A 14,918-nucleotide genomic window follows, 5' to 3' on the forward strand; every position below is an offset into this window, starting at 1 on the left:
AACACACATGACATTCCTCCTAACAATGCAGGGCCATAAAGTAACCCAGAGTAAAAATAAACAAACTCCATTTAAACTACTGAAGGAGCAATAAAAAACACCTGTCCAGCCAACTCAGCAACAATGACACCAGCTGAGGCTGTGAGAGCATGGGGCAACACGTGGCATAGTGGTTAGCACTGCTGCCTCACAGTGCCAGGGACCTAGGTTTGATTCCCGGCTTGGGTCACTGTCTGTGCAGAGTCTGCACGTTCTCCCCGTGTCTGCATGGGTTTCCTCCGAGGGCTCCGGTTTCCTCCCACAGTCTGAAAGACGTGCTGGTTAGATGCATTGGTCATGCAAAATTCTCCCTCAGTGTACCCGAACAGGTGTCAGAACGTGGCGACTAGGGGATTTTCACAGTAACTTCATTGCAGTGTTAATGTAAGCCGACTGTGACACTAATAAATAAATTAAATTAAAAATTAATGAAATAAAAACCTCTTAAAGGTACACTAACGTCACAATTGTCTGAAGCAAAACTAAAAATAGCTACTCCTGATTCATTTATTAATAACCATAACAAATCATCTGGCAAGTATTACGAAGAGGTAAAGGTCCTCAAAGTCACAAAGTACTTTTGTCTCCCCCCATAATCTACAATTCTTAATCAACTATGACACCATAAAATGTCCTAGATCATTCACAATAGTCTTATGAATGTGGTCTCCATAGTAACCCAGGTCCTGATATCAGATTATATTATGATGTGTCACTGTCTCCATGGTAATTTAGGAATCTATTTTCATGGTCTCCGTGGTAATTTAGGATTTTTTGGATCATTTCATATGGTAACATCTCCCACTACATACTGCAGAAATGGCAATATACACTGCCTGACCTTCCCATTGCCACATCTCCAGTACATTCATGGTTTGTCGTTTCAGGCAATGTCACCAAATTATAAAGTAATTTTCAGTGGTCTTCTGTTATTTTTGCTCTCCCATGGGCTGGTTGGCCATGCAAAGGATCTGGAGTCGGGTCATTTTGCTTTCACAGGAAAGAAATCACATTTGAGTAAGTACATTTGCATCCATGCTTGTTAATACAAAGAATTTTAACCGAAGGCACAACTTGCATTTATATAATGCCTTTCATATTTTCACAATGTCCTAACACAATTGGCATCCAACTAAATACTTTTGAAGTGCAATCAATATATTAGCGTAGGCAAAAGTGAGAACCAATTAGCACCAAGTAAGATTGCACAATCTGCAATAAGAACAAATGATGTATTTTTGAGGTGTTAGTTGAGGGATGAATGTTGGCCAAGCACGCCTGCTCTTCAAGTTGCGCCAATGGATTATCTACATTTAAGTCAGAGGGCAGAGTGGGTCTTGGTTTAACATTTCATCCAAATGATGACACATCCAACAGTACAACACCAGCTCAGATTAGATGTCAAGTCTTTAGAGTGAGGCTTGAACCCAATACCATCTGATTCATTGGTGAGGGTGCTACCACTGAACCATTGGTTTGAGACTTAACTATATGTGTTTGTGAGTCCCAAATCATATATTGCTTCCAAAGTGCTCGCGGAGCAGCAATTTGGACAGTGTTTAGCACTGCTGCCTCACAGCGCCAGGGACTCGAGGTCAATTCCAGTCTCGGGTCACTGTCTGTGTGGAGTTTGTATGTTCTCCCCATGTCTACATAAGTTTCCTCCGGGTGCTCTGGTTTCCTCCCACAGTCCAAAGAGGTGCGGATTAGGTTGCTGGCCCATGCTAAATTTCCCCCTAGTATCAAGGGGACAAACAGTGTAAATATGTGAGGTTACGGGATAGGGCCTGGGTGGGATTCTTGTCAGTGCAGGCTGGATGGGCCAATTGGCCTCCTTCTGCACTGTAGGGATTCAAAGATTCTGAGTAAAAGCAATAAGAGTATGTGCAGAATCTCTCAGATAGTGGAGTTGGTGGAGGTCGGGTGGTGGTGGGGGTCAGTCAGTGTGGGGTGCGTTCATGTTTATGCTGGAGTAGGCATGCGGAAGAATTGGATGCAGATGCTGATAAAAGAGTTTCAGGAATTAGGTCACAGTTCAAGCTATGAGGAGAGGTTGGAGAAACTTGGTTTGTTCTCACTGGAACGGCAGAGGTTGAGGGGCGAACTGATAGAAGTCTACAAGATTATGAGGGGCATGGACAGAGTGGATAGTCAGAAGCTTTTTCCCAGGGTGGAAGAGTCAATTACTAGGGGGCATTGGTTTAAGGTGCGAGGGGCAATGTTTAAAGGAGATGTATGAGGCAAGTTTTTTATGATGTGGAGATGCCGGCGTTGGACTGGGGTAAACACAGTAAGAAGTTTAACAACACCAGGTTAAAGTCCAACAGGTTTATTTGGTAGCAAAAGTGTGGCTTTTGCTACCAAATAAACCTGTTGGACTTTAACCTGGTGTTGTTAGCAAGTTTTTTACACAGAGGGTGGTGGGTGCCTGGAACTCGCTGCCAGGGGAGGTCGTGGAAGCGGATACGATAGTGAATTTTAAGGGGCGTCTGGACAAATACATGAATAAGATGGGAATAGAGGGATATGGTCCCCGGAAGGGTTTTAGTTCAGTCGGGCAGCATTGTCGGTGCAGGCTAGGAGGGCCAGTTCTGGAGCATGAATAAATCGTACCCAATCTAAACCAGAGCAAAGCTGGGACCAAAAAGCTGGGATCAATATCCTCTGGGGAGAATAACTGGAGATGTGGGTGAAATTTTAAATTTGTATGGCAGCGGAGGGAAAACAAAGGGAGTAGAATAGGTAATAAGGATTGAAAGAGATTAATTGTAGAATGGTCTGTGCTGTCTCTCTCTGAGAATTTCTCCACCAGTCCTACTCCTCTGCTTTTCCCCATAGGTATGCAATTCTTTTCTCAACAGATAATTATCCAATTCTCTTTTGAATGTCATGATTAAATCTGCCTCTACCACAGTCAGCAATCTATTTCAGATATTAACAAGTTGCTGCATAAGAAATTTCTCCTTATGTCAACATTGCTCCTTTTAATGTTAATCAATGAGGTTATTAATTATTAAATAACTAGATGCAGCAGCCAACATAGATTTCAGAAAGGAAGATTATGCTTGCAAACCTAATCGTTAGAGGTGAATTTTATAGTCTCCACCAGCGTATGTGATGGCGGAAGGGGGGCTCATTAGGTAAAATAAACAGCCTTTCTGCCACCTTCCCACCCACCCCCAACTTGTCTCCCACCATACAATAGGTGGGCAAGGTGTCAGGCAACGTGCGCAGCCTTGGGATTATTAAGTCTCACAAGTGGCCAGTTAACAGCCAATCCCTTAGTCACCACACTCCAGCAGCTGTTCGGGTACACTGAGGGAGAATTACCCTGGCCAACGCATCTTTCGGACTGTGGGAGGAAACCGGAGCAGCTGGAGGAAACCCGCACAGACACGGGGAGAATCTGCAAACTCCGCACAGACAGTGACCCAAGCCGGGAATCGAACCCGCGTCCTTGGCGCTGTGAGGCAGTAGTGCTAACCACTGTGCCACTGTGCCGCCCCGAATGTGAACAGCCCATCAGTTTTCACTGTGCAGGTATCTCTTTTCGGGGTCTCCAGTGCCCATTGGGGAACAGCCCCCGCCAAGCTCCTACACTCCCGATTGGGACCCCAACCAATCCAGTATCCTCTCCCATCCTGCTGGGGTCTGCCAGGCAGTTCTGACCAAAGTTCCTGACTTACCTGTATGTAGTCCAAGATCCATCACTTTTCCATCTTTGAGGGCTGCCTGTAGTTCCAGCAGTTATCTACTACTTAACTCTGGATTAGTGCCACTCCAACAACCCAGAAAGAAGCTCGACGCCACCCCCAGGACAAAACATCCTGCTTAAATGACATCCTATCCATCACCTTCAATTGTCACTCTGTCCACCACCGACGCACCGTGGCAGCAATCAGTGCCTCGAACAGATGGTGCCAAGCATCAGAGCCCGGGAACCAGACGGTCCAGGGATTGGTGTTTTAAATACAGAGCTGCAGACGCTGTACCAGAGCCTTTAGCATCTTAATCCCCATCAAAATAAATGTAAGAAACAAAAAACTGGGAGTAATGCAAAACAGGGTTTTGACTCACTATTGCTCATTTTATTTCTCTTGCAAAGTCTGGGCATGCAATCCCTATTTGTCACCAGGAAATTGCTTAAAGAAAGATTTTACAAATAACTACTCGATCTGAGGTTCACTCCAGATAAACTGTAAATTGGCAGTTTGTATGAGAGCATCTCAGGGAAGAGGAAATAATCCAGCTCTTGAGATAAGGCCAGACTGAATTTTTGTACCATGTATCATTCGTTGAAAAATTCAGATCAACAATTCAATCTACATTTTTCTTGAGCTGCTGGTAATTTGACAATTCCTGGGGAAGATGTCATTAGTGTAAAAGAAACTGATTTTTAAAAATATACTTACGGGATGTGGGCATTGCTGGCCAAACCAGCATTTATTGCCCATCCCTTGCTCCCCTTGAGAAGGTGGTGGTAAGCTGCCTTCCTGAACCACTGCAGTCCTTGAGGTGTAGGTACTGTTCGGGAGTTCCAGGATTTTGACTCGGTGACCAGTGAAGGAACGGTGGTATACTTCCAAGTCAGGACGGTGACTGGCTTGGAGAGGAAATTTTAGGTGGTGGTGTTCCCACATATCTGCTTCTCTTGTCCTTCTAGGTGGTGGAAGGTGCTGCCTAAGAAACCTTGGTGAATTCTTGCAGTGCATCTTGTAAATGGTACATACTGCTGACATTGTTTGTCGATGGTGGAGGAATGAAGTGTTTGTGGAACGGATAGTAATCAAGTGGGCTGCTTTGCCCTGGATGATATGAAGCTTGAGTGTTGTTGGAGCTGCAATCATCCAGGCAAGTGGAGAGTATTCCATTACACTCTTGACTTCTGCCTTGTCAATTGGGGTCAGGCTGTGAGGAATAAAGCTATGAGTTAATCACAGCAGGATTCCTAGCCATGGTATTTATATGGCTAGTCTAGTTCAGTTTTTGGTCAATGGTAACCCCCAGGATGTTGACAGTGGAGGATTCAGCGATGGTAATCGCCACTTTCCTAACATCAGTTGATGGTTCTGTGATTAATTATCCTTTGAGGATCAGCATTGGGCCACCAATTTCACCATTGCTCTAGGCACTCTGCCTGATGCATGCAGGTGTAATGAAAGAAAAATAAAACCTATATTTATAAGGTATCTTTCATGATGTCCCAAATCATTTCATAGTTAATTCAATACTTTTGAGTTTTAGTCACTGACACAATGTAGGGCAGCACGGTGACACAGTGGTTAGTTCTGCTGACTCACAGCGCCAGGGTCCTGGGTTCGAATCCCGGCTTGGGTCGCTGTCTGTGTGGAGTTTGCACGTTCTCCCTGTTCTGCGTCTGAGTTCTCCGGTTTCCTCCCACAGTCCAAAGATGCGCGGGTTAGGTGGATTGGCCATGCTAAATTGCCCCTGAATGTCAGGGGGGTGAACTAGAGTAAATGCATGGGGTTATGGGGATAAGGCCTGGTTGGGATTGTGGTCAGTGCAGACTCAATAGGCCAAATAGCCTCCTTCTGCACTGTATGATTCATATGAGAAACAGTTGAGGACTTTGGGTCTGTACTCGTTGGAGTTTAGAAGGATGAGGGAGGATCTTATTGAAACTTATAGGATACTGCGAGGCCTGGATAGAGGGGACGTGGAGAGGATGTTTCCACTACTAGGAAAAACTAGAACCAGAGGGCACAACCTCAGGCTAAAGGGACGATCCTTTAAAACAGAGATGAGGAGGAATTTCTTCAGTCACAGAGTGGTGAATCTGTGGAACTCTTTGCCACAGAAGGCGGTGGAGGCCAGGTCATTGAGTGCTTTAAGACAGAGGTAGATAGGTTCTTGATTAATAAGGGGACCAGGGGTTATGGGGAAAAGGCAGGAGAATGGGGACGAGAAAAAAAATCAACCATGATTGAATGGCGGAGCAGACTCGATGGGCCGAGTAGCCTAATTCTGCTCCTATGTCTTATGGTCTTATGATTCTATGATAATATTAGCAATGTTATCAAATGGTGGATCAATCATGAGGGGCAGAATGGCTTACTCCTAATATGTATGTTTATATGTCATTCTGGATGGATGAGATGTGCTGGGCATAATGGTCTTTGTCATCCATAATTATCTTGTGTTAAGAGGGTGGAATCATGGCTGGAGCACTCTTTATTTTGTTGCTTATGGAAGTTTACTGTGAGCAGACTTTGTGTGGCGAATTTCCCAGGACAGGAATGCAAAATGGGCTCATTGTGAATTGTAATCTGTTTTACACTGCATGTGGTCTCAGAAGCATCTTCCATTGACTTCAATATTGTCCTTTTATCTACTTACCTAATATCCCTTGATGCTTTTATGAGTTTTTTGAGGTATTGAAGTTGTGTTCCATCGTATATTGTAGAGAGCAATAGCAATCAGCAGAGTCTTCAGACTAGCTGATCAAGAAAACACACAGTGGTGAACAATTCAGTCTTTGTCCTCTGGCCTCTTAAAAGTTGAGTCACACAGAGACACCTGAGGGCTCCAAAGCTTCACATCAACAGTGAACGCCTATGTTGTTTAATCATTCCACTTTGTTACTCAGGAGTCATTTGATTGTCTTACCCTGTAAGATTACTGATGAGACAGAATCCAATTACACCCCTTGTATGAAATAATGATATTGAATAATATCATGCACCCAGGCAAAGGAGTGTTTTCCACTTCTTCTACAGAATGGAAAAGATCTTGTTCAATTTATCTGGGTTGCAAGTATTGAATCTTTCTCCCAAATACAATTTTCTGTCATCTTGTCCATATGGTGCAATGAGCAGAACATACTAATGAATGACCAAAACCAGTGTTATCACCTGCCCGGTGTTATAAATAACTAATGGGATATTATCCAGTCAACATAACAATACTGCACAAAGCTGTTAAAGTAAAATTTGTAATCCATCCCGCTGCGCTGCTTTTTTAGCACAGTGAGCTGGGAGACTCAGCGGTGGCCAATTCGCGTTGGGCGTCTGGGCCTCCGTGCGTCTCCCAACGCCGGATTTCCAGCGCTGTCAGCTTCACACTGGAAATCAGAGCGTAGCTGCCTAATATATGTAGCAGCTTATTGTGATATAATTTAAATAGCATTAGCGGGCCCTGTGCTGAAGTCTCCCCCCTCCCCACCAGAAGTATTTCACTCCAGCGAGTCTTACCATAGCTCTCCACTTGTGGGGAGCTGGTGGCCCGATCCCACTCGATTGAAGTGGGGCAATCGAGGCCCCCCCAGAGGGTCAGGTGCTGGGGGCGTGTCCCCTGGGCATTGTCACCTAGGCAGTGCCAGCCTGGCCCTCCTGGCACTGCCCAAGGTGGCAAATTGTCAATGCCCAAGGCACCTTGGCACTGCCCACCAGGTATCAAATAGTGCCAAGGGGGTGGGACCTGATGGGGACAGGGCCTCTGGGGGAGGGGGGGGATGGATCTGTGGGGGTGGGGGGGGGGGGGTTCCTACTGCCTCTCTGAAGTCGGGATCGGTGGGGAAGGGAGGGAAGCCAGTGATTGGGGCCTAGCCATTGGGGTGGGGAGGGGTTGCAGCCTGTTGGGGGGTTCGGGGCTGCAAGGGGGGAACTCGGCACTGTGTAGGGTTGGTTTGGGACTGCCAGTAGGAGGGGGACGGGGGGGAGGGGGGGGAGGGGGGACGGGGGTGGGGGGGATGGGATGGGAGATCGAGGTGGGCCAGGAAAAGGGGAGTGGTCGAGGCTGGCCCAGGCATGTTTGGGGGGCCAGCGATCGGGCCGTGGTGGGGGGGTTGCATGGCTGGCAATTCAGGAGTTGCGATTGAGCTGGCCAGCAATCGGGAGACCAGCAGACAGGGGCCACTGTGTATGTGCCGATCTCGGTGCTGAAAGATCGGTGCAGGTGCAGTGGCCCATTCAGCGCTATGCTGCCGGCCTCTCCAGCGGGAATAGGCCCCGCTCACTGGTTTCTGGAGTGAAGCACGCGAGTGCACTCTGCAGTGCACAGAGTGTGGGAGATTCATTTTGAAAAAAAACCCAGCATGAATTACCCCAGTTTTCATGCAAATTCGACACTTAGAATCTTTTTGGGAGAATCCCACCCCTACTCTCTTGTTCAGTAGTACTGGTGGAATTACCAATAGGGTGCATGCAAGCTAACACTGCATAATATAATTTCTGCTCGTAATATATGCTGTATATATAATTGGACAATATTTGTAACCCGATGTCAACAATGGACATTAAAATTTTACTAGGACCTTTCTGTGATTGTTTGGTGAATTGATTGGTGAATCTCAGAAGGGGAAAATATATAATGCATGATTGAATGGGAGGGTTAAGGGAAAGGGTGGAATAAGGTGTCTAGAACAGGAGAAGCATCAGGACCCATGATTTCATCCCTGGCCCTGTGTATACCAGCTACATGATGCACTGGAACATAGAAACATAAAAACAAGAATCAGGAGTAGGCCATTCGGCCCTTCGAGCCTGCTCCGCCATTCATTTTGATCATAACTGATCATCAAATTTAATATTCTGATTCCCCCTTCCCCCAATATCCCTTGATCCATTTAGCGCCAAGAGCTCTATCTAATTTCTTCTTGAAATCAGACAATGTTTTGGCCTCAACACCATTATTCCTATGAAACTCACCTCCTGGGCCACGACTCCTCCCTCTGCGACTGGATCCTGAACTTCCTAACCCACAGCCCACAATCAGTAAGGATAGGCAACAACACCTCCTCCATGATCATCCTCAATGCCGGTGGCCCACAAGGCTGTGTTTTCAGCCCCCTACTATACTTATACACCTATGACTGTGTGGCCAAATTCCCCTCCAACTCAATTTTCAAGTTTGCTGACAATACCACCGTAATGGGTCGGATCTCAAATAATGACGAGACAGAGTACAGGAATGAGATAGAGAATCTGGTGAACTGGTGCGGAAACAATAATCTCTCCCTCAATGTCAACAAAACGAAAGAGATTGTCATCGACTTCAGGAAGCGTAAAGGAGAACATGCCCCTGTCTACATCAATGGGGACGAAGTAGAAAAGGTCGAGAGCTTCAGGTTTTTAGGTGTCCAGATCACCAACAACCTTTCCTGGTCCCCCCATGCTGACACTATAGTTAAGAAAGCCCACCAATGCCTCTACCTTCTCAGAAGACTAAGGAAATTTGGCATGTCAGCTATGACTCTCACCAACTTTTCGAGATGCACCATAGTAAACATTCTTTCTGGTTGTATCGCAGCTTGGTATGGCTTCTGCTCTGCCCAAGACCACAATAAATTACAAAATGTTGTGAATGTAGCCCAATCCATCCGCAAACCAGCCTCCCATCCATTGACTCTGTCTACACTTCCCGCTGCCTCGGCAAAGCAGTCAGTATAATTAAGGACCCCACGCACCCCGGACATTCTCTCTTCCACCTTCTTCTGTTGGGAAAGAGATACAAAAGTCTGAGGTCATGTACCAACCAGCAGCTTTTGCATGCTGCCATCAGACTTTTGAATGGACTTACCTTGCATTAAGTTGATCTTTCTCTACACCCTAGCTATGACTGTAACTACATTCTGCACTCTCTTGTTTCCTTCCCTATGAACGGTATGCTTTGTCTGTATAGCACCCAAAAAACAATACCTTTCACTGTATACTAATACATGTGACAATAATAAATAAAATCAAGTCAATCAAATCAACTACATTCAGTGATAGTGAATCCCACACATTCACCACCCTCTGGGTAAAGAAATTTCTCCTCACCTCAGTTCTACAAGGTTTACCTCTTATCCTCAAACTATGACCCCTAGTTCTGGACTCCCCCACCATTGGGAACATTCTTTCTGAATCTACCCTCTGTAACCCTGTTAGAATTTTATAAGTATCTATGAGATCCCCTCTAACTCTTCTAAACTCAAGTGAATATAATCCTAACTGACTAAAAGCCTAATTGATCCTTGATTATGATTTGAATATGGTGTATGGGTGGCCACTTTCAATATCTGCCCACCTCCTATATTATGAAGATAAACTCAGGTGGGCAGGAAGGTAGTGAGGTGGGCACCTGCTGTATTTTACATGCATTTGGATAGGTTGCCATCTGTTTGATGGTGGAAAGGATGGGCTCCAATCTGAGTGTAAATTCCTGTATCACACTGATGTTGGATTCTTCCATGTTCCTTGACATTGACCACAGGTTCAGGGCTTCCCAGTGCAACAGACATTTGGGTGCTTATAGCTATAATAGCCTCACCAAAGGCCAGTCCTCCAGTACCACACTGCTTTATTAAAGCAAGGGAAAGGCCATGTCCATGGCTTCAAACAAATTAAGGCCTGTGCTCTGGACCTATGTAGCCTCCAGTCAAGTGAAGTGTGGGTTTTAAAATACTGCCATTCGTCTCTCACTGGACGAACTCTCACTCACTCCCGCTCACTCAATAGGGAGACTCCTATTCCACAAAACTAACGGGGAGATCTATTAATGTCGCCCCATGCCCTTTGTGGCCACTATAACATCCCACTTCCCACAGATCCACTGCTCTCCCTGTACTCCTGCTGGGAAGAGGGTTTCCCGCTTGGTGAGCATTTAAAGACAGCCGGAGATGGCGTCAGATCTGGAGGCATGAACCTAAGCGGACTTTCGTTTCCAGAGGGAACGCTGAAATGTCACTGACGCAGGTTCCTCTTCAGGGTTCAGTTTGCTCAGGGCTCCTGCTTCCTCAGCTTCCATCTCAGAGTTTGTTTCTTTGTCGTCTGGAAGAATGTGTTCTAGTTAGCCTTGAGTTATTGTCCTGTACTGGTGGCCATCTCAATGCCTGGAAGCAAAGTCTGCTCTAGAGCAGACTCCCTGCTCTGAAGGTGGTCTAGGTTGTTTTTACATGACCTTATCCTGGACCTTCTTATTTCATAGAATCCCTACAGTGCAGAAGGAAGCCATTCAGCCCATTAAATCTGCACCGACAACAATCCGACCCAGGCCCTATCCCCGTAACCCCATGTATTTACTCTGTTTATCCCCCTGACACTGAAGGAGAATTTAGCATGGCCAATCCACCTAACCAGCATGTTTTTCAGACTGTGGGAGGAAACCGGAGCACCTGGAGGAAACCCACGCAGACACGGGGAGAATGTGCAAATTCCACACAGACAGTCACCCAAGCTGGGAATCAAACCTGGGTCCCTGGCGCTGTGAGGCAGCTGTGCTAACCACTGTGCCACCGTGCTGTGCTGCCCATAACTCTTGCAAAGTTGTAATTTCCTTTCTGGATCTGTTGTCTAGACTCCACCCTCCCCATCAGGTTTGGAAATAGTAGGTTTAGTCTCATACGAAACTGAGGTCCCATTAATAGTTCTGTTGTAGCGCTTCCTGTTGTAGCATGTGGGCTGGTTCTATCATCAAATAAGAAAGGCTCCAATTTGGTCTCTATATCTGCTGCAGGCTGTTTTTTTCGTGCCAGTTTTAAAAGTTGCACCGCCAGTTCCACCAGCCCATTTGAGGATGGGTGGTAAGGTGCCGTTTTAATATGTTTGATGCTGAGGACTTCCAGTTGAGCGATGTCGGAGAAACGCATGTGGTGTCTCTCCCAATAGGTGGTCTACGAACTTCCTTTCACCATGCCAGTATATTCCTATTTGCAACTGCACCAAATCAACTTTAGCCCTTGGGTTACAAGTTTATTTGAATAAGTGCAAGAATTTAAAATATTCAGGTGGGAAAAACTGAATAATAGAGACACATCTGCTGAAACAGCTACAGTTAAGATACCGGTCGGCTCCCTCACACTTTTGACAACTGAAATTTTGGGCGGAATTTTACGAGATGGATTCTAAGTGTCCAGCTAGCATGAAAATTGGAGAGTTCCTGATCCGTTTTTTGGGTAAGTTTTCACACCCAATCTTATGCACTTAGTCCTTGAAAATATGGGCTAGAGTGTTTCTAGCCGCTGCAGGCAATGGGCTGGGCTTAATTTGTCAGCCAGCCTGCAGAGGGAGCTATTGTGCAGAACTCTAAAGCGGCACATGCGCAATTTCAGCAGCAGGAGTCTGACAGAGAGAGAGCTGTCAGGCCCCGACTGCTGAAGGCAGCCTCAACACAGTCACCCACCCCCCCACAATTGCGGGGGCCCGCAGCCCATCACCTCCATCATCCGGTGCACAGTAGCAGCTGTGTGTGCCATCTACACAATACACTACAACTCACCAAGGCGCCTTTGACAGCACATTCCAAACACGCAACCTCTATCACCTAGAAGGATAAATGAAAGCAGGGGAACACCAGCACCTGCAAGCTTCCCTTTAAGTTACCATCCGGACTATATCGCTCCTCCGTCACTGTCGCTGGGTCAAATACTTGAAACTCGCCTTCCTAGCAGCACTGTAGTTGCTCAAGAAGGCAGCTCACCAACATCTTCTCAAAGGCAATTGGGGATGGTCAATAAATGCGGGCATGGCCAGCGATGCCCACATCCCAAAAATAAATTTTAAAAAATCTTTACTTTTAGCAATGTTGGTTCCGGGGATGGCAGGACCGATGTACGAGGAGAGATTGACTAGGTGAGGATTGTTTTCGCTGGAGTTCGGATGAATGAGGGGGGATCTCATAGAGACTTATAAAATTCTAACAGCACTAGACAGGGTAGATGCAGGAAGGATGTTCCCGATGGGGAGTCCAGAACCTGGGGTCACAGTCTGAGGATACAGGATACACCATTTCGAACGGAGATCAGGAGACATTTCTTCACCCAAAGAGTGGTGAGCCTATGGAATTCATTACCACAGGAAGTAGTGGATGCCAAATCATTGAATATATTCAAAAGGTGGCTGGATATAGCACTTGGGGTGAATGGGATCAATGGTTATAGGGAGAAAGCAGGATGAGGCTATTGAGTTGGACAATCAGCCATGATTGTGATGAATGGCGGAGCAGGCTCAAAGGGCCGAGTGGCCTCCTCCTGCTCCTATCTTCTATGTTTCCATGTTTCTATAACGAATCAAAGCAAATTTGTTAGGTAGCCAATTCCTGTGATCTGGAAACATCACTACCTGTTTTATGCACTCTGCTCCTGTAAGTAGGTAGGGAAAGAGAAAAATGTTGAAAATCTAAGCAATGTGTGTATCTACCACGTGCCCAAGCCGGCAGCTTGTGAGTCTGGGAACATGTAATACGCCAGTTTCGCTGTTTGAAGGTTGTCACATGCAACAAACTGTAAGACAAGATCCTTGCTATGACAGCAATGCACTGTGTCCCTGTAAAAAGTAGCCACGTCTATGCATTTGCAAAGTAAAAGTTGCCGAGTAGTTTATCCTCACTTTGTGTTGCTCTCCCAAACTTAAACTTAAGTAAACTTAATAAACATTGTAAGCAAACATTATAAAATGATGTGCAAGAAGAACTTACCCTTGGCAACCTTTCTAAGACCTGGTGACTTTGTCGATTGCTGCTCTGCAATTTTTGGGCACAGTTAAAGTCAAATCTCTTCACCCTAGCTGTTTCAGCACCATTTATGGAGCATGCTTCTTTTTTCTTCCTATGTGTAGCACTTTACACTGCAGCCTGCATGAAATTTCTTCGACCATTGTTCTTTCCCTTTGCATCTCTTGCCTGATTTATTCTATAATTTCTGAGCTGCCCATTCTAATCCCATTGCTCATACACCACATCCCCTTCCCGCCCCAGTTTGGCATCATCTGCACAATTTACCCACTTTGGATTGTTTTTCTGTATCGGAGTCATTTAATTACTGAACACTGCGGTACCAAACCCAGTACTTGTCCAGCCTCTACTCTGACAATGGCGTCTTGCTTTCTACCCGTCAGCCATTTATTTGAGTCCACACTGCTTTCAGTTTGATTTATAGCAATCCACATGGAACTTTATCTGAACCCTTTCAGAAGCTGAGGTCCACAGCATCATAGGCCTTCCCACAATCCACTTGGATTGTCACTTCTTCAAAGGATTGGAAAGGTTGGAAAATATTTGATTTTTATACTAACTGTTATATTAACTGTTGTTGGATGGGATTGTACAGGGTAGATCATTTAGGACAGAGATGAGGAGACATTTCTTCATCCAAAGGGTGGTGAACCTGTGTAATTCGTTACCACAGGAAGTAGTTGATGCCAAAACATTGAATGTATTCAAGAGACGGCTGGATATAGCACTTGGGGTGAACGGGATCAAAGGTTATGGGGAGAAAGCAGGATTAGGCTATAACAGCAACTGCTATTATTGAACAGTTAATACTCAGATTTATTCATCATACTGGTACTATTATTTTATGTTGAGAGAAAGACCTGCATTTGTATAGCATCTTTCACCACTTCTGTGTGCTCCAAAATGCAGCTAATTACTTACTTTTGAAGTGTAGTCACGGTTGTGATATATGGAAAACTGGCAACCAATTTGCACACTGCAAGGTCCTATAAACAGCTATTTGATAATAGGCAGATAATCTGTTTTTGTGACATTGGTTGAGGGATAAATATTGATCTGGATACCAGAAGAACTCTCCTCCTCTTCTATAAAGTGGTGCCTTTTACCTGAGAGGTCTGGCAGAGCTACAGTTTAACCTTTCAGCTGGTGGAGGTGGGGGGGCATTGGGTATCAGTCCCAATGCCAATTCCACCACATTTTCAGGCCTGCCCACCTCCTTCCTCACATCATGTGGGCCAGCCTGGGTCATTATGTGCAGAAGGCCATTCAGTCCATTGAGTCCTTGTTCTCTCTTTGTAGGGAAATCCAGTCAGTTTCATTCCTTATTATAAATCATAGAATCTCTTTGGTGCAGAAGGAGGCCATTCGGCCCATCAAGTCTGCTCCGACCACAATCCCCCATAACCCTATTTATTTACCCTACTAACCAC

Source organism: Mustelus asterias, chromosome 5, assembly GCF_964213995.1.
Source record: "Mustelus asterias chromosome 5, sMusAst1.hap1.1, whole genome shotgun sequence".
NCBI lineage: Eukaryota > Metazoa > Chordata > Chondrichthyes > Carcharhiniformes > Triakidae > Mustelus > Mustelus asterias.